This window comes from Sus scrofa, chromosome 1, assembly GCF_000003025.6.
Source record: "Sus scrofa isolate TJ Tabasco breed Duroc chromosome 1, Sscrofa11.1, whole genome shotgun sequence".
NCBI lineage: Eukaryota > Metazoa > Chordata > Mammalia > Artiodactyla > Suidae > Sus > Sus scrofa.
In genome coordinates this window covers 142,262,273-142,282,609 of record NC_010443.5, presented here as the reverse complement: position 1 = coordinate 142,282,609, position 20,337 = coordinate 142,262,273, and the positions used below count along the sequence as shown (strand labels likewise).

Below are 20,337 nucleotides of genomic sequence, written 5' to 3'. Positions count from 1 at the left end.
TGTTTTTATGCACTTGCTTACTCCAACAGTACTTTTCTTTGAAAATAAACTCTTCACTCCTTTTTTTTTTTCATTTGAAATATCCTACTTACAATGTATTAATTTTTATATATTTTTGGGTCAGATTCAGTTTTATAATACTTCCCATCATCCCTTTTCACCAGCACTTGTAGACCTTCCAGATGTAAGAAATGCATTAGTAAAATCATGAGTCAGGGGCTTCTGTAAACCCATAATCCGTTGGAAATATTCTAAAATAAAGTGGCTTTTACAAAGTTTTTTTTTTTTTTCTTAACTTAAAAATTGCAAGATTAAGGAAACTTTCTTGGGCTCCAAAATTTAGCTTTTTTTAGTGGTTGTCCTCATTTCAAATCTTCCACTTCTTTTTTTTTTTTTTTTTTTTTTTTTTTTTTTTTTTTTTTGCTTTTGTATTATTATTACAGATTTCCAGTACATCTTCTAATGCCTCCTTGGGCCTTTTCCTCTGTAGTCCAATCAATGTGTGCCATAAAAAAAAATTTTTTTCCCCTCCTGAATCCCCTTTTTATTGAATTAATGTTCCTGGGACTTTGAGATTTACGAAAACTCCCAAGCCCAGAAAAAAAAAACAAAAAAAACAAAAAAAAAACCACGTTGGATTATAAAGGGAACCATCTTCTGCAGACTATTTTTTTTCTTTTTTTGCAACCTTCTCTCAGCACGTGGAGAATGCCCTATACGCTCCGTTGCTAAAACCCTTGAAATCTGTCTGTAAAAAATTACATCCGTATCCTATCCACAAAGGAAACATTTGAGCCCAAGAACAACTCCTTTTCCTAGTTAAAATTCACCTCATTCACACCTGAGGATGTCAGTGTTAGAATTATCAAAGACCCGTGTTGTAGCGCCATCTGTCATCCAGAAATGGAAACAGGGGAGGAGGATAAAATTAAGTTGCAGAGACCCAGGCTCCCAGCAGCTGCTTAAGATGGTAATAATTATTGTGAGGAGAGGAATCAAGAATCCAAGGAATCACTGGTGAGTGACTTTAGTTAAGAGAGTATTAGAATACCCTTTGTTTTATATTTATAAAATTCATTTTTATTATAGTGGATTTACAATGTGCCAATTTCTGCTTAACGACAAAGTGACCGTCTCTCTCTCGTCTCTCTCTCTCTCTCTCACACACACACTCTTTATTGTCCTCATATTATCTTCCATCATATTCTATCCCAAGAGATTGTATATAGTTCCTTGTGCTATGATCTCACTATACAGCCATTCTAAATGTAATTGTTTACAGCTATTACCCCCAAACCCCAGTCCATCCCACTCCCTCCACTTTCCTCCCCCTTGGCGACCACAAGTCTGTTCTCTAGGTCTGTGAGTCTCTTTCTGTTTTGTAGATAGGTTCATTTGTGCCATTGGAAAAAAAAATACCATGTATAATTAATTTTTTGTACCAAACTTCTGTAATTTTGTTAATGTTTATAGAAATCTATAATTTAAAAGGTATTCTAGTTGCATCCATGTTGCTGCTAGAATACTTTTTAAATTATAGATTACTATAAACACTTAAAAATACAGCTTATAAAAACTTAACTATACTTTATTATTTCATTCTATACTTTTAAACTTGTGTATACATTCAGGTTTTTCAAGATATTTGCAAATATATGAAACATAATCTTTGCTTATATTTACCCCTATGGAAATACAAATTTAGATATATAGATATGAAATTTGTTCTTAACACCTGCAAATATATATATATATATACATATGTATATATCCCTATATATTTAACATGTATAATTCTGTGTATTTAATAGATATAGATACATATGTGAAATTCACATTTTATTTCCAAATTGATTTTACTTTCAGTACATATAGTGCTTTTCTGTGTCACTAGATTTACAGCTGCATTATTTTTGTCAGCATTTTGCATTCCAAATTATGTATGCACATTAATTTTTCTATGCCTTGATGATAAAGATTTACTTTATTTCTTATTTTCCACTTTTACAGAAAATTCTTCACAGAACATTCTTGTAAAGTTAACTCTTTGGTAAATGTAGAATTGCTCCGTCAAAAAACTACCCTAAAATGTGTACCAAATATGCAGTTCTCAAACCTGGATACTAGCGATTTATTTTGCCTCCAATCAACAAGGTGTCTAATAATAGTTTACTTTAGTCTTGTTGAGAAAATATAGTTTTTAAATTGTTTTATTTATTTTGTTTTCTTTTCTGAAAACAACTTGTTCATATGACTCAATACATGTTTAAAGATAAGTTGATTTTATTTTACTTTATTTCTAATTTTAGACCAGTATGTAGTGAATATTACACTGAATAGCACCCTACACATATAGCACACATTTTCCAAATGTTTGTCTATTTTTGTAATATTACCTTAATATATATGGATATTAGTACTAGTTTTAATTTAAAAAAAACAAATCTTTATTATTCTTGGATTTCATGTGAGCATCTATATTAGGAGAAGTATTTTACTGCTGTTTTTCACTTTAAACATATGTATTATTACATGTTGGATTATGTATACATATGGCAAATACATCTAAGTTTATTTTATGAATGAATACTTGATAACATTAAAATCTTTGCATTATCTATTTGCTCTAGATTGTGGATTTTAATTAAAAGTTCATTTTTAGATGAACAACAGATAATAAACTGGGACTTATTGTATGGTATTAGGAACCATATTTAATATCTTATAATGATCTATGATGGAAAACCATCTAAAGGAATATATATACATACAAACACACACATACAGGCACTAATCACTTTGCTGTACACCTGAAATAAACACAACATTGTAAGTCAACTATACTATATAATAAAAAACAGATGTATTTTTAAGTTCATTTTTAAGCCAAGTTCTTTATTTTATAGTAAATATATTCAGTGAAGACAAGAACAGCAATCCCATGAAAGGTGTAGAACAGTGCTATTTTCTTTTAACCTTTTGGAGTACTTTTTACTGTGCTTTTGCTGATTCTGCGACATTTGCCTAAATATCTTCAGGCGTCTGCTTTGTAAGTTGTTCTCCTGACATTTTAAATCCAGCATTTCAGACTTACAACCTGTAAGAATGCAGCTAGAGAATCTATAAACTGATAAATTTTGTCTTTTAAGCAGTGGTAGAAGGAAAGCACTTTACAGTATTTTACTACGCTGGAAAATAGCAAGGGTGTGGAAATTGATCGTGGAGGGGGGCAGAGCCTTCTGTAAAGAGAGAGAGTGTGTGTGTGTGTAAAGAGTGTGTGTGTATCTCTGAGTGTGAGTGTGTGTGTGTCTGACTTATGAATAACCCAGACCGAACACTACATTAAGGGTCCTTCTCTGGACACTGACCCCAGAATGCTACCATCAGCTAGCCCTGCAAGCCACTGCCTAAGAGAAGAGCCTCGATCCTGCACACTGGCTCACTCACTGAGAGCTGTGGGAAGGTCACATGACTTGAGATAATGGCAACCCGCAAGTGCCAATCCTATTATCATCTGTTCTGCTTTGGCAAACGGGACGAGGTGAAGCACTTTTGTCCTTCCCGGCTTCCATCTCTTGGCCTTCGGCCCAGGTTTAAGTACACTGCCCAGATTTAAGGCGCCGTGCTGGGAATTTCCCGTGGGTCTGTTTTGTCGAGGAATGGAATCCGAGCCGCTGGGTATCGCTGATTACTGCCCGCCACTGGTTTCTCCCGAGAGTTTGGACCCCCAAATTTTGATATTTGATTATCAGCAAATGGAGGTTTTGGCTTTCCCTGGAAAATGTGAAAGCCTATCTTTAATATCCATTGCATTTTATATTTATATGAAAGCCCTTAAAGTTGTTCCAAGTATTCCTTGTTAATATCAGGGCTTTTTATATTTAGCTTAATTCCATCAGTCAAGATTTGTTTGGGTATTTTAATTTAAATTGATGTGGAAGTGTTTTGGATACTGATTATGTTAGTGTTTTGCAGACTTTTTCTCCCACTGCAATACCTTGGCGCGCACAGGTTAGGGGGTGGGGAATACAGAGTTTTACACATTTTAAGAAATCTGTGATTATTGTAGATTTAAAATTTTGCTTCCATTTTTAAATTTTGTGTGATTTTACCCTCAATCTGTTAAATTCAATTTTAATTAAATTGTAACAGTTTACAGTTTTGGTTTGTTTTATTTATTTTAAAACAGCTATCAGACATTTCTTTTGAACCTCTTCCATTTACAGCCCCTCCTCTTAACCACTACCCCATAATCTAACCTTGGACCTACTAGATTTAAGAATTTTGTTTCAGGTTACCCTACCTTTGTTCCTCTTGTACTATATTCTAGCTCGGGTTCTATGTCTGTTGTAGAAATCTGTTTTATAGTGCACCACACAAAAGAAGTCTAGGTTTCTCTTTGCCTTTATGTGTTGTAAGTTATTTGGAATTTACTTTCTTGATTATATATATATATATATATATATATATATATATATAAAATGACATAGAAAAAGACAAAGGAGAAGAAGAAGCAGGGAAAAAAAAAGACTATAACTCAAAATTCCTATTTCGACATTTGATATTGATGTTCAGCTATTGTTTTGATAACCCTACATCAGTTTCCTATATAGAATATTCACAACTGTATGCATAATTGTTTTGCTGTGTTAACCCCCCCCTTTTTTTGTCTTTTCTAAGACCGAACCTGCAGCATATGGAGATTCCCAGGCTAGGGGTCTAATCACATCTGTAGTTGCCAGCCTACGCCAGAGCCACAGCAATGGCAGATCGAAGTCGTGTCTGTGACCTACGCCACAACTCATGGCAATACCAGATCCTTAACCCACTGAGCAAGGCCGGGGGTCGAACCCGCAATCTTATAGTTACTAGTCAGCTTTGTTAACCACCGAGCCATGATCGGAACTCCAACTTTCCCATTTTTGAAGGAATAAATTTTGTTGACAGAAGTTCAAATTATATCTACACAAAAGTTACATAGTGAAAGAACAGAAACCACTAACATTCATACTTTGATGTTCTTTTTCTTCAGACCTCTGCTTGTGAAATACATGTACATGTATTTCTCTGAATGTTTTCACATATAGACTTAAGTTGACACCAAACATAGAAAATTGTTTTATTTTCAGCTACACTGTGGTATTTCCACAAATTATAATTAGTGTTTTTTATTTGATTAGAACATTACTCATTTAAAAATACATGATGTGTATTATACACACTGCAGAGATGAGTATACTAGTGATGGGGTAGGTAGTGTAAGTGGTGAAAGGTTTTAAAGGTATTAAGTGATAGAGTCAGAACAGTATCACCTTTGTTCTCTATACCCTCATCCGCTTTACTGCTGTGTAGGCATAAACTCTTCTCATTGTCCTATTGTCCCTTGCTGTGGGTGTGTTCAACCTTCATTAATTACTGATTTACCTCGAATGTTTGTATGTGATCTGTTGTTAGGATAAGCCATAATTTGTTTACTCAATCATCACATTGTTTTTTGATGCATTTATTCAGTTAGTTTTTTAGTTTTTCTGTTTTTTTTTCTTTATTCTTTCTTTTGCTGAAACAAACAGTTTTTAAGTACACATACTCTATACATTTATCTGTGTTGGAGGCCTATTACATATACAGAATATACCTGTAGAGTTTGAACTTTAAGTTCAACTGTACATCTCTGCAGTCTTGCCAAGTTATATTATTTCCTACTACAATATGCATCATCTGTAGAGTTGTATATGACATAATGTGAGAAACATCATATATTGAAAAATTATCATTTGAAAAACTGTACATAACTATTTCATTTTGCTTTAGCAGCTATTTCAATATTGTCTTTTGCCTTTAGCTAACCTTTCACACTGCTTTGATAAGGCTAGTTTGTGAATTACATGACTGGAGGATTAATCACAAAGGAATAATAAACAAGAAAAGAGAAAGGAGAGAAAGCCAAGCACAAAGGTGCTATTAGGAAGAACCACTGGGAAAGGCATTCAGGGAGGCTTTTATATGGGTTTTTGATGCTGAGCAGGGGCAATGCAAGCTAATTGACTTTGTTTTAAGAAACCTGCTATTAAAAAAAAAAGCTACCTTATTTTCTTATAGATGCAATGAGGACTTATTTTTATTGAACCAGAAGTTAAAATCATGGGTAGTTCCCTGGAGGTCTAGTGGTTACGATTCGATGCTAACACTGCTGACGTCTGGATTTCATCTTTGGTCTGGGGACTGAGATCCTACATCTAGCCACTGTATGCTGTGGCCAAAGATGGGGCAAGGTCATGGTAAGAAAATTTGGACTATTATGGAAGCTCAGGAATGTTCTGATTGTCTTACTCCCTTTCTGTTTTCTGAGTTTTATGTACTTAATATGTAGACCTTCCTATCACTCCAATTCTGAAGAAAGAGATTCTTCCTGAAGAAAGAGGAAGGCAATGAGGATTACCTCTGTATTTTTTTTTTTTTGGCTTTTTAGGGCCACTCCCATGGCATATGAAAGTTCTCAGGCTAGGGGTCGAATCAGAGATATAGCCGCCAGCCTATGCCACAGTCACAGCAACATGGGATCTGAGCTATGTCTGAGACCTACACCACAGCTCACGGACACACTGGCTCCTTAACCCACTGAGGGAGGTCAGAGATCAAACCCACAACCTCGTGGTTCCTAGTTGGATTCATTTCCACTGTGACACAATGGGAACTCCCTCTGTATCTCTTGGTAGGTGGCATATTATTTGAATGACTTGTGCAGCTGTGAAACTTACTTGCTCCACTACATGCTTGTGAGTTGAGTTGTGAGTTTAGCACAGGGGCTTTATTACTAAAAATGGTTAAATTTAAATCTATTGTTTTGTTTTTTTTTCTATTTGGCACATACATATACTTTGATCCCTTTTCCTTCTTTTTCGGCCTTGTTTGAAATAATATAGTATATATAATGATTTCATTTTATCTCCTTTATAGGCTTATTACCTATAACTATTTTTTAAATTAATATCGTGGTTGATTTGGGGCTTATTATGTGCATGATTAATTTACCAAAGTTAACATTCAAGTGATGTCCTATCACCTCATGTAATCTGGTAAAGCCGCTTAACTAGTATAATTTCATTTCTCCCTTTCTAATCTTTGTGAAATTGTTATACTATGCTTTACTTTAACATGAGTAACCCATACTACATTACAATTATTTTGTATAGCAACATATATCAAATGATATTTAAATAATTATAAAATATATCATATATTTACTTATGCAATTTTTTTTTTTTTTGTCTTTTGTCCTTTTAGGGCTGCACTCACGGCACATGGAGGTTTCCAGGCTAGGGGTCTAATTGGAGATGTTGCTGCTGGCCTACGCCAGAGCCACAGCAATGCCAGATCCGAACCGCGTCTGTGACCTACACCACAGCTCATGGCAATGCCGTATCCTTAACCCACTGAGCGAGGCCAAGGATCAAACCTGCAACCTCATGGTTCCTAGTCAGATTTGTTTCTGCTGTGCCAAGATGAGAACTCCTACCCATGCAATTTACTCACATAATCTCTGTGCTCTTCATTCCTTGGTGTAGATCCAGATTTCCATAAAGCATTGTTTTCTGTCTAAAAATTAATAATTATTATAGTGAGGATCTATTAGTGATTAATTCATCCCAATTATATACACATAAAAAAGTCTTTAATTTTTCCTTTATTATTTTGTATTAATTAATTAATTAAATTTTCCGCTGTACAGCATGGGGGCCAAGATACACTTACATGTATACATTTTTTTTCCACCCTTGGTTCTGTCGCAATATAAGTATCTAGACATAGTTCTCAATGCTACTCAGCAGGATCTCATTGTAAATCCATTCCAAGTTGTATCCGATAACCCCAAGCTCCTGATCCTTCCCACTCCCTCCATCTCCCCCCTGGGCAGCCACAAGTCTATTCTCCAAGTCCATGATTTTCTTTTCTGTGGAAAAGTTCATTTGTGCTGTATATTAGATTCCAGTTATGTGATATCATATGGTATTTGTCTTTGTTTTTCTGACTTATTTCACTCAGTATGAGAGTCTCTAGTTCCATCCATGTTGCTTTAAGTGGTATTATGTCATTCTTTTTTATGGCTGAGTAGTATTCCATCGTGTATATAAACCACTTCTTACTAATCCAATCATCTGTCCATGGACATTTAGGTTGTTTCCATGTCTTGGCTGTTGTGAATAGTGCTGCAATGAACATGCGGGTGCATGTGTCTCTTTTAAGTAGAGTTTTGTCCAGATATATGCCCAAGAGTGGGATTGTGGGGTCATATGGAAGTTCTGTGTATAGATTTCCTTTTTTTTTGTCTTTTTGCTATTTCTTTGGGCCGCTCCGTGGCGTATGGAGGTTCCCAGGCTAGGGGTCGAATCAGAGCTGCAGCCATTGGCCTATGCCAGAGCCACAGCAACACAGGATCCGAGCTGCATCTGCAACCTACACCACAGCTCACGGCAATGCCAGATCGTTAACCCACTGAGCAAGGGCAGGGACCGAACCCGCAACCTCATGGTTCCTAGTTGGATTCGTTAACCACTGCGCCACAACAAACTCCCTGTGTATAGATTTCTAAGGTATCTCCAAACTGTTCTCCATAGTGGCTGTACTTGCTTACATTCCCACCAACAGTGCAGGAGGGTTCCCTTTTCTCCACAGCCCCTCCAGCACTTGTTATTTGTGGACTTATTAATGATGGCCATTCTGATTGGTGTGAGGTGGTATCTCATGGTAGTTTTGATTTGCATTTTTCTTATAATCAGCGATGTTGAGCACTTTTTCATGTGTTTGTTGGCAATCTGTATATCTTCCTTGGAGAACAGTCTATGCAGGTCTTTTGCCCATTTTTCCATTGGGTTATTGGCTTTTTTGCTGTTTAGTTGTATAAGTTGCTTGTATAGTCTAGAGATTAAGCCCTTGTCCGTTGCATAGTTTGAAACTATTTTTTCCCATTCTGTAAGTTGTCTTTGTGTTTTCTTTTGGGTTTCCTTTGCTTTTCAGTTTGATTAGGTCCCATGGGTTTATTTTTGCTCTTATTTCTGTTGTTTTGGGAGACTGACCTGAGAAAATATTCATGAGGTGGATGTCAGACAGTGTTTTGCCTATGTTCTCTTCTAGGAGTTTGATGGTGTCTTGTCTTATATTGAAGTCTTTCAGTCATTTTGAGTTTATTTTTGTTTCCTTTATTTTTAAAAGATGTTTTTGCTTCATATAGAATGCTAGATTGACTTTTTTCTTTTAGCATTTTAGTTACATCAGAAAGCCCTCATCTTGTTTGTTGTTTTTTTTTTCAGTGAGAAGCCTGTGGTTTTCCTTATCTCTATTTATCTGAACTAACTTGTCTTTTGTTCTCTAACCGCTTTCTTTGTCACTGATTTCAAGGAATTTGATTTTGATATGCCTTTATAGATTTCTTCATTTTCCTTTTTCTTGAAGTTTACTGAGCTGCTGAATCTGATTTATACATTTTTCTCAGTGTTCTCCTCCATTTCTCATTTATGCTGTTTGCAGTGGTCCCACAGCTTACTGATATCCTTTTCATTTCTGTTAATTCTTTTTTTTTATTTTTATTTTGAGTGTTTTCTATTGTCATGTATCTGAGTTTACTAATATTTTCTTCTGCAAAGTCTGATCTGCTGTGTAATTATGTTTGGTGTATCTTTAAAATATAACTCAAATATTTGTTGAGTTTTCCTATCTAGAAATTTTATTTTGGCCTTTTATTTTTATGATACCTCTACTTAACCTTTGCACTATAGAATTCAGTTTAAAAAAACTTTTTCAGTGTATGGATACAGTTATGGTATCTGTTTTAATGCCAATTCTAACATCTGTGCCACTTCAGGATCATTTTCAATTGATCTATTTATATCCTACTGTGGGTCATTATTTTGTTTCTTTGTATGCCTGATAACTTTTTTGGATGTCAGGTATTATTAATTATTCTTTATTAGGTGTTTTTTATTTTTGTGTTCTGATAAATATTCAGGAGGTTGGCTTTGAGTCTTTAGTTGGGAACAGTTTCATAGTTCCACATATTGCCTGTAATATTAGTTAGTTGGATCCAGAGCCATATTCAATCTAAGACCAATTATTCTACATGACTGAGGAAAGACAAATTTCATGTCCTCTATCCAATGTACTATGATTCCAGAATTTTACCAGTCTGGCTAATGGAAAGATGTTATTCTCAACCTTGTGTAAACAAGAGGCACTTCTGATCCTTTCAGGTTGTTTTCCCCACCCCACCCCCTGCTGTTGGCAGAGTTCCTGACTCACAGGCATTGCTGGATCTTTACATTCTCCGGGATTTTCTCTCTCATTAGTTCTCTCCTCCCCAGAAGCTAGGTTGGGGAAATAATGCCACCTTGCTTTTCTAGACTTTTAGTTCCATATCTCAACTCAGAAATTCTACTAAATCCTTGTCACACTACAACCTAGAAACTTCTTAAATAGTGAGCTGGGGAAATAATAGGGTTAATATCATTCATTATTCCATGTCTATCAGGAATCACTATTTGTTTTTATTTCTTCTTGAAAACAATTTCTTCATCTATGTGTCCTTTAATTGTTTGTTTTTACATGTGTAAGGCATATTAAATTCCTATTAGATTTTACACAACATATGGATCTATCCCTCCAGAAATTTTTCAATAATGACTGTAGCTTTGGCTATGTGCTCCTGAATGGCAATAGTTTGGTGAATCAGAAACAATGTGAGTGATACAAAGAAAGATAAGTGAAATCCCATTTGTAACAGTGAAGGAAAGACATAAATGATCCATGTACCATCTGTAGTCACCTCCATGGGGAAGGGGGCACTGACTTTATGATAATGAAACAAAGATGTAAGATGGATCAAAAGAAAAGTCATCTGTCAACTAAATTATTATACACCTAATCTCCTTACTTTATACTATGTAAAAACATCCTCAATAATTATAAAGGCTTAGTTTTTGTTCACACAAAAATGAAGACAAAATTGAAATTAATTCATAAATTAATTTACAAATATTTTGACATTCTGATTCTGATTGTTTTGGAGAAGATTTTGATCCAGAATCATGGATATTTCATCGTTACCCTCTGTAGCATGAAGAGTGATAATTGTGAAACATGAATTAATAAAAGGCTCTGAAATACAGTATTGTGACTTCCACCTTTCCTGATGATGCCCATTCTGCAATTTTTCATGCTGATGATTGCCAGCAAATGACAACAGAAACTTTCTGTCCAAGTTCATCCATGTGCAGACAATGAAAACCATATCATGAATGCCATCAGACTAACAACAATTTTGGCAAAATTTAAAAAATTGCATAAACAAAATAGGTAAACTATAACAACTAATGAATAGCTGAAAATATTTATCAGAGCTACCATAATAGAACTGACTCTTGTGACTAAGATTTCACTTGGTCTAAGAGGGCAAAATTGCCCAGAGGGAAAAAATAGGTGCAGCTGAGGTGAAAAGCAGCATGCTTCACTGGAGGATCCTAAATAGTGGTGGGAAAACATGGAGGCTATAAAAGAGGCTGAAGTGGGAGTCAGGGTCCATAACCCAGCATGAGAATAGAAGGGAAATGCCAAAATATGTTAATCTTCAAGTTCAAATCCTCTTGAAATCAAGTGAAAATTGAGATTCATTGTGAAGTAGGCAAGAATATGGGTGAGGAGTTTGAGAAATCCATTCATTTGTGTAATTCAACACAAAGGAGTGGAAAGAAGCCCTGTGTGTTACAGTGATTTTAGTAACAGGCTGGCGGTCTGGGAAGGAGCAGGACTCATCCTGTGGTGCTGACTCCCTAGGGGAGCATATTCAGCTTCAAATCCTGTTCATATTTGCTGAAACTGGGGGATTATAGCGAAGATAGCAAGACTGATGGTGAAAGAAACTGAAATAGCCTTTTTTGGTTTTAAACTTCAGTAAAAAGAGACCCTCCTCTGTCTCTCTGTGTCCACTGCCCACGAGGAAGGTCAGGGGGGATCAATACAGGTCAAGCTTCCAAAGTCTCTGAGATTTCAATCAAGTGGGGGTTCAGAAGACTAAACTGTGGGTAGAGCGCTGTGCTTGGGAATTCCCAAGACAGAATCAGACCTGAAATGGGACACAGGGAAGTTCTATTGGAGGAGCACGTCTGAGGAAGCACTCCTGTAAGGAGCAGTGAAGGAGGCAAACCAGAGGAAGAGAGAAGAGAGGAGAAACAAGCCTTACGTGGCCAGGACAGGTTAAGAGGCCAATATATTTGCGGGATCGTGGGGCACAGTGACTTGTGACTATGTCAGGGGCATGAAGGACAGAGCTTGGTGGGACTGGGCAGGTGAGAGAGGGAAATTCCAAAAGTGAAGTAGGGCAGCCCACAGAGGAAGCCCTGTGTTGAGGAGTTTTGAAAGTCTGGGTCTTGTTCCTTGACAGTTACCCCAAGCTCATGAGGTCTGCCTGTTGGTGACAGTCTGAACAAGTGAGGATGGTCCCTGTCCACTGGGGAGGTCCCTGCTGAGGATCAAGAGTGGAGGGGACACAGAGGATTTTCAGTTTCCTGGACCAGCAGTGACCCTGACTGCTGTGTTCACCTGTGTGTGCCCACCCTCACACACTCCACATCCCGCCTGAGAGTAGGCCCCTGTTTTCTGGGTCACTTCGCAAGTATAGACGGATGGATGCATTGGTCCTAAGGTTTCGCGCGAGCACCTCACAGCGCCACCTGGTGTCCACTCCCCGGAGCCGGGAGCAGCTTTATCAGAAATGTGCGGTAAAGCTGGTCCTCAGCTGCGCACAGAAGGGGCCAGTTTCCAAATGATTTATTTTATAAAAAGTTGGAAAATATTTACGTGAATTACATAGTTATTCGAATATATGGCGTTATCATACTTTTACAATTTCACTATATAATTTGACAGATAGCTTTTTTCTTGAATGAAAAATTTATATTTATAATAAAAATGGAAATTTCCTTTAGAAAAGCAAAAGGAATAGTAAAACGAACAGGTACATCCATGCACCTAGATTCAAAATTATTAACATATTGCTATAAAATCATCTATATGCATATGTGTGAAGGTCACAATGATAGAGTGAATAAAACATCTCTTCCTGCACTTCCACAGATTCTTCTATAACCACATATTTACACCTCTTTAAACAAAAACGAGGGAGTTATTTCCCTAAGCTCATGATCACTGTTCCATGTTAAAATTTCTTCAACTGTCACCCAAAACCTTTTCATCTGATTTTATTTTTTTGGTTCCCCCAGACAGGACGTGATTTGATTCCATATTGCTGTTGATGTTTTTGTCTCTAAAATCCTTGAAGTTAAGCAGTATCTCAATACCATTCTCCACTTTAAATTTTTAGTACAGTCTGGGTGACCTTTATTCCACGCCACATCTCCTCTTTTTCCTTCCCTTCTTTCCGGAACCCCTGGGAATGTCCTCTCTCCAGGCCAACAATAGCCAGTGCCGGGAACTGTCAGAGAAGCCGCTGCTTGAGACCCCTGTGCGCATGCTCAGACGACCCTCCAGGCGCTGTCTGGACCTCGCGGTCTGAGAGCCTCTTCAGGCGTCACAGAGCCGGGGGGTCTCTCTGCAGGGTCCGTGGCACTGGCGAGACCAGCTGCTGTCTGCTCTCACTCGGAGGCCGGTTGGAGAGTTTGTATAAAGAACAACTTTGTTCAAAAATCATACTGCTTGCTCTATGTTACCACATCAGTCCTTGTCTTGTAATATTTGTTCTTGCTTTTTGTTTTGGCATGCAAATATATTTAACATGTATGCATTCTCTCTCTCTCTCTCTTTTTTTTTTTTTTTTTTTGGGGGGTCTTTTTGCCATTTCTTGGGCCTCTCCTGTGGCATATGGAGGTTCCCAGGCTAGGGGTCAAATTGGAGCAGTAGCCGCTGGCCTATGCCAGAGCCTACAGCAAAGTGAGATCCGAGCTGTGTCTGCGACCTACACCACAGCTCATGGCAACACAGGATCCTTAACCCACTGAGCAAGGCCAGGGATCGCACCCGCAACCTCGTGGTTCTGAGTCGGATTCGTTAACCACTGAGCCACGACGGGAACTCCGCATTCTCATTTTTTAAAGTCACATAAATATCATCTACATCCAGGTTCATGTTTTGTATTACGTATACCTTTCGTCCCTGTGTTTTAAAAATGCACTAATAATAATTTTTCAAAGATTCATCAGTTCTTTTAATCTATTCAATCACTGCTCTTTACTAAGTTGAGTGGGAATTTGTTTGTTTAGAAAAGGCAGATGTTGAATTTTCCTTCTTTTAGTGTTTTCCAGAAATTTCCTATGACAAGAGAGAGGCAGAGATTTTGCCAGGAGCCATGAAGTAAAATTTGCTCAGAGACTCATACTTTAAAAATATTGTGAATATTGTATTGTGTGGCATAATTTGTTTTAATTATGAAAGGCATTCCTTTGTGCAGACAAAACATTAAGATCCCCATTCTGAATGCAGAGACCAGACACTTCTTTACTGTACTAGTATGAATGTTGTTATAGTGTTTGCTTTTATCCTCATATAAGAGTTGAGCCTGGGATTAATTCTATCTCATCTTTTAAATGTCTGTATGATGTTCCTTATACAGATGGCTTATAGTATAGATATTTATTATTTTCTTGCTATTTGCTGAGAGGGTAGCAAAATTGTTTTCAGTGACATAAAAAATGTTGTTCAGCATCTGTTAGCATCTGTTCCATGCAACAAATACTTTTGTAATATAGTCTTGTAGAAATAGAATTTTAATCTTTCATTTATTTCTCCTTGTCAATTACCATAACGTTAAAATGACTTTTATGCTCTTGAATGTTTAAGATTATTATTTTTGTTGACTTAGTCAATTATTTGTCCACCTTTCTATTATTTAGCTGAATCATCAATGTCCATTATTTCAGGCTGAACCTTTGACAGCTCTCTGACATAGTTTTTTTGTGAATAGACTGCAGGGAATCCTGGTGAGTGAAGACAGGATTCCTCAGCCTGGGCTGAACAGGGATTTCTTCACTCCAAACCGCCAAAAGACACAAAGGCAAGAAGAGGGTAAAACAGCTCAAGGCTCCAATAAGCAGACCAGGGTTTATTTAGAGCCTTCAATGTGAGGCCGTGAATGTCAGCAGGATTGTGTTGAAAGCAATACGTTCAAATTTAAAGGAAGTGTCCTAACAGGTGCATCTCTGAGACTCAGTAGCATATGTTTATTGTGCAAGTAATGAAATCCTTGTTTAGTGGTCTAAAAACTATTATGTGGGGAACCATTCGATCTCAGTTTATGAGTTGTGAGCAACTAACATAGCAAAAGTATGGATGCTTTGTGGATATTTTTACTACAAAGTGTATGCCTTCATACAGGGTTTCTGGGGTCAATACATTACACAGAGAATTTAAAGACCAGATCTTAGTCAAAAGGTCACCTTCCATTTTTGGAGTTCCCGTTGTGGCGCAGTGGTTAACAAATCCGACTAGGAACCATGAGGTTGCGGGTTCAGTCCCTGCCCTTGCTCAGTGGGTTAATGATCCCGCGTTGCCATGAGCTGTGGTGTAGGTTGCAGACGCGGCTCGGATCCCGCGTTGCTGTGGCTCTGGCGTAGGCTGACAGCTACAGCTCCGATTAGACCCCTAGCCTGGGAACTTCCATATGCTGCGGGAGCAGCCCAAAGAAATAGCAAAAAGACAAAAAAAAAAAAAAAAAAAAAAAAAAAAAGGTCACCTTCCATTTCTATGCTATTAGAGCCTGTCACCATTAACCTTAATTTTGCTGCATGTAAGTGGCAACCCTGCGTTCCATGCAAACTACATAGAATGTGGCATTTAGGTAGCAAAGGGCAGAGATATTCCCCTGATTTAAAGGAAACTGTAGAGATTTGTGGAAACCCAGTCCCTCATTCTTTTGATGATACTTGTTGTTTTGATTTTATAAATAAGAAAATCTACTTGAATTATTTCCAAATGTTGTAAGTTTATCAGCCATATTTAACAATAACAACAACAAAAAAAAATCATTTAAAAGCAGACATGGGTCCCTAAGAGAGTTTTGAGCCATTTATGCACATTGTTTCCTTCATCTCTAATGGGAAGTCCTTTCATCCTTGGACTTCTTGCAGGATGACTGGAATACATAAAGAACTCTGTCTTGGAGTTCCCCTTGTGGCTCAGCGGGTTAAGAATCTGACTAGTATACATAAGGATGCAAATTCGATCCCTGGCCTCACCTAGTGGGTTAAGGTTCCCCAAATTGCTACAAGTTGTGGTGTAGGTTGTAGGTGTGTCTCATATCTGGCATTGCTGTGGCTGTAGTGTAGGCCCACAGCTGCACTTCAAGTTTTACCCCTTGCCTGAGCGAGAATTTCTGCATGCCGAGAGTGAAGCCATAGTAAGAAAGAAAGAAAAAAGACCTCTGTCTTTTTGCAGGCAGGAAGATGAAAAGGTTGAGGGGCAGGTTCAAGTGGTATTTCCTGTGTCTTTGTCTTTTTTCCATAGTTCTTTGACCCATGCCTCAGTGGGATATAGCAACCCTGTTCATATAGTAACACTGTCTGCATGGGAGCTGGCATGATTACCCTTCCTTCTTCTTATAAATGAATTTGGAGGACAGTTATATGAGGTGCACTGAGATAGATCTTAGGGGAATCAATATGCAGTGTCTGCTGCGCTTTCCTCTTCTGCATCTGGGGAGAATTCTGGGCTACTATAGGCAGAAGGCAGTGTCACCTATCGAGTGTGGTTTTCATTTTACAGGAGCCTAAAATGTGGTCAGTGGTTTAAAAAAAAAAACAAAACTGATTACAGAAACCCTGGAATTGACTGTGAGGCTTTCCTGTTTTTACCACATATTAGATCAAAGACTGCCAGTCAGATATTAAATATCTGACCCCATTATGTGTCCCATGGCACAAAGAATCATGACCACCTGGAAGAGAACTCTGGGTATTATATATGTTAACAACAGTAGCTAGCATACACTTAGGCTCTATCAACATTTATTGTTACTTGCTGAGAGATGATTCTTAAATTGGTGAGCAACTGGTGCAGAAAGAAGAAGCCACAGAGAGCAATGTCCCTTCTTCATCCATCTCCAAATTAGCTAAAACTTGCTGCTTGATTCTGTGTGCGAGTCAAGAGGGAAATTTGAATTATCATTTGGACAGATGGACATAAGAATTTGGTTTTTGACTGCCCAAATAGAAAACTGTTATGCAAAGGCGTGGTTGTGGAGTTACCTATGAGACAGAACCTGTGTTAAGATCTGCTTTGCACACCCAGCATCCCTGCAGTGAGAACATTCACAGAAAGTTCCTAAAAACGTGTCCGACAGTACAGATACCAGGATATGGAAACTGTAGTATCAATATCCAAAATGATTGTCTCCTCTGAATTCTGAAATCTCATATCAGACTCTTGTTACTATTTTACAGATCAGAAATTGGAGGCACATTAGGTTAAGGAACTTGCCCCAAACCACAGAGGAAATGGCAAGATTGGGAAATCAGCCCAGGCTTCCATACTTCACATATCTTATTCCTCAGTATGAAAACAAACTGCCAACAGAATGTAAGTAGCAAAAAAAAAAAAAAAAGTGGAATTTTAAACTTTTTTTTTCCTGCCTGTCTTACGCTAGGACTCTTAGTTTCTTTCATTCTTCTATCCTTCTGCAGCACATTATTATTTGAACACTACACTAAAAAATGTCATGATATCTCACCTTTGACCTGGTGACAATACAACTCTCAAAATAACTTCTGTGTGGGAGATGGCCTCGAGCTGTGAGCCATAAAAGCAAGGTGCAGCCTCCAAAATCAAAGAACCTATCATATGGTCTTATTGAAATGCCAAGATTTTTAAAGTAAAATATGAGATGCGAGTCCCCCCTCACCCATCAAAAAATGCAAAGTAGTGGTAGGACATTTCAATCAAATTTGTTGCAATAGGGAAGAAGGTCCAGTGTGAACTCAGCTTCTCTTTGTGCAGAGATGTCTAGGTATTTAAAAATATTTAAATAGAGAATGCGGGTAAAGGTAGGGAGGTGAGTAGGGGCTCAGTAGTGTTAGGGACAGGGAAAAAAAAAAGGAAAAGGGTTAGTTCCTATAAACACGATTAGGCCAACTGTGTCTGCTGGCTGACAATTAGTGAAATTGAGGTGTTATCCTCCCAGAGAGACTTGGAGACTGAGGCCCTATCTTTCCTAATTTCATTTCAAAGGAATGGTTTTCAGGTCCTTGGGAGACTCCTCTGAGTTGAAAGATGTATATCTCAAAGGGATATAGAAAGGATTCAAAATTATAAGCCCTTTTTAGTAAATATATTAAGATAAGGAGATCAGGTGTTGGCTAGAACAAACAGTAAATTTGTTGGCATCCTTGAGTCAACCTAAGGATTGAATTGTTAGAAACTATGGTAGTATCAATTTAAGTCTTTTAATATAAGGAGAGGGGAATGATCAAAATAATTTGTACTGAAATTCTGAGTTTTCATAGGCAAAGGTTGAGCCCTAGTTGAGAAGGTTCAGAGGAATCTGTCTTGATTTTGGTCAAAGGGAGAACTTTGGTCATTATCAAAGATAAAATTGCATTCCAAAATTCATCTGGAATCTCAACAAGGCCTAAATAGTCAAAATAATCTCAAAAAAAAGGATAAAGTAAAAAGTCTCATACTTCCTGATTTCAAAATTTATTCCCAATATTTTATACTTAAGTGTGTTTGGTACCAGCATAAAGACAGCCATGTGGTCAAATAGAATAGAATAGAGAGCTCAGAAACAAACCCTTGAAAATATGGTCAAATGATTTTTGACAAGGATGCCAAGATAATTCAATGAGGGAAAAACAGCCTTTTCAAAAACATTTGGAAAAGACTGGTTATCCACATGCAAAAGCATAAAGTTCAACCCTGATCTTTTGCCATATACAAAAAAAATTCCAAGTGTATTAAATACCTAAATGTAAGGCCTAAAATGATAAAGTCCTTGGAGAAAATATGAGAGCTTAATAACACTTGATTTGGCAGTAATTTTTGACTCTGATACCAAAAGCAGAGGCAGCAAAAGTAAAAATAGATAAATTTGAGCACATCAAAATTAAAAATTCTGTGCATAAAGGGGCACAATCAATAGACTGAAAAAGCAACCAATAGGATGGGGTCAAATATGTGCAAATCATATCTGATAAGGAATTAATCCAGAATATAAAGAACTCCTTCAATTCAACAACAACAACAAAAACAACCTGATTAAGAAATGTGCAAAAGACTTGAGTGAACATTTATCCAAAGGAAATAGGCAAGAGGCCAACAAATATATGAAAAGATGTTCAACATCAGTAATAGTTAGGAAAACACAAACCAAAACCACAGTGAGATACCACCTCATACCAATTAGAATGCCTAGTATAAAACAAACAAACAGAAAATAATAAGTTCTGGTGAGGATGTGCAGAAATTAGAATCCATGTGCACTATTATTGGGGGCATAAAATGATACAGCTGCTTTGGAAAAAAAGTAGGCTTTTCCTCAAAAATTAATTATAGAATTATCACATAATCTCACAATTCTATGTCTGGGTATTCCCTAAAAGAAGTGAAAGTAGGGTCTTGAAGAGATATCTGTGCAACCATGTTCATAGCAATATTAGTCACAGTAAACAAAAGGTGGGAGCAACAACTGTCCATCAACAAATGAACAGATAAGCCAAAAGTAGTTTGTACATTCTTGGGAACATTACCCAGCCTTCAAAGGTGGCTGCAAAGTGGATAAACCTTGAGGACACTATGCTAAGTGGAATAAACTGGTCGCAAAATTTAAATACTGTATGAATCTCTTTATGCAAAGTACCTGGAGAAGTCACACTCATAAAGTGAATCCAGTGGCACTTGCCAGGGGCTGGGGGAAAAGAGAAATAAGAGTTGTTTTTTAATGTGCATGGAGATTTATTTTCACAAAATGAAAAGAATTTTAGATATTGGTTGTAAAATGATGTGAAAGTTTAATACTACTAAACTTAAGGGTTGAGATGGTTTATCATGAACTGTAACATAACTTCCTTACAGTTTATACTGTAAGAAAGTTTACACTGTTTGTAGTTTAGCACAATTATATTTTTATAGTTTAATTTTTAAAAGATTTATTGTTGACTATTGAGATAGGTAGATAGTTCTCAACTACTAGGCGTCTAGTTTCAGCAGTCAAATTTGGTGGAGCAGCCTGGCAGTTAGATGTAAAACACACACAGAATATGCTGATTCTTGCTATAAATGAGTAACAAGACAACCTCAAAAAATAACAATATCAGCTTCTTGAAAGTTCATTTCCATATATCCTGT

General features: G+C 37.1%; 1 long non-coding RNA gene across 1 annotated transcript in view; it reads left to right on the top strand.

The window, feature by feature from the left end:
- The window catches only part of LOC106509042, a 38,674-nt gene continuing 19,154 nt past the window's right edge, over positions 818-20,337 (top strand). The window contains exons 1-2 of the long non-coding RNA XR_002345718.1: positions 818-1,017; positions 17,439-17,574. This is a non-coding gene — a long non-coding RNA (uncharacterized LOC106509042). The remainder of the gene's footprint in view (positions 1,018-17,438; positions 17,575-20,337) is intronic.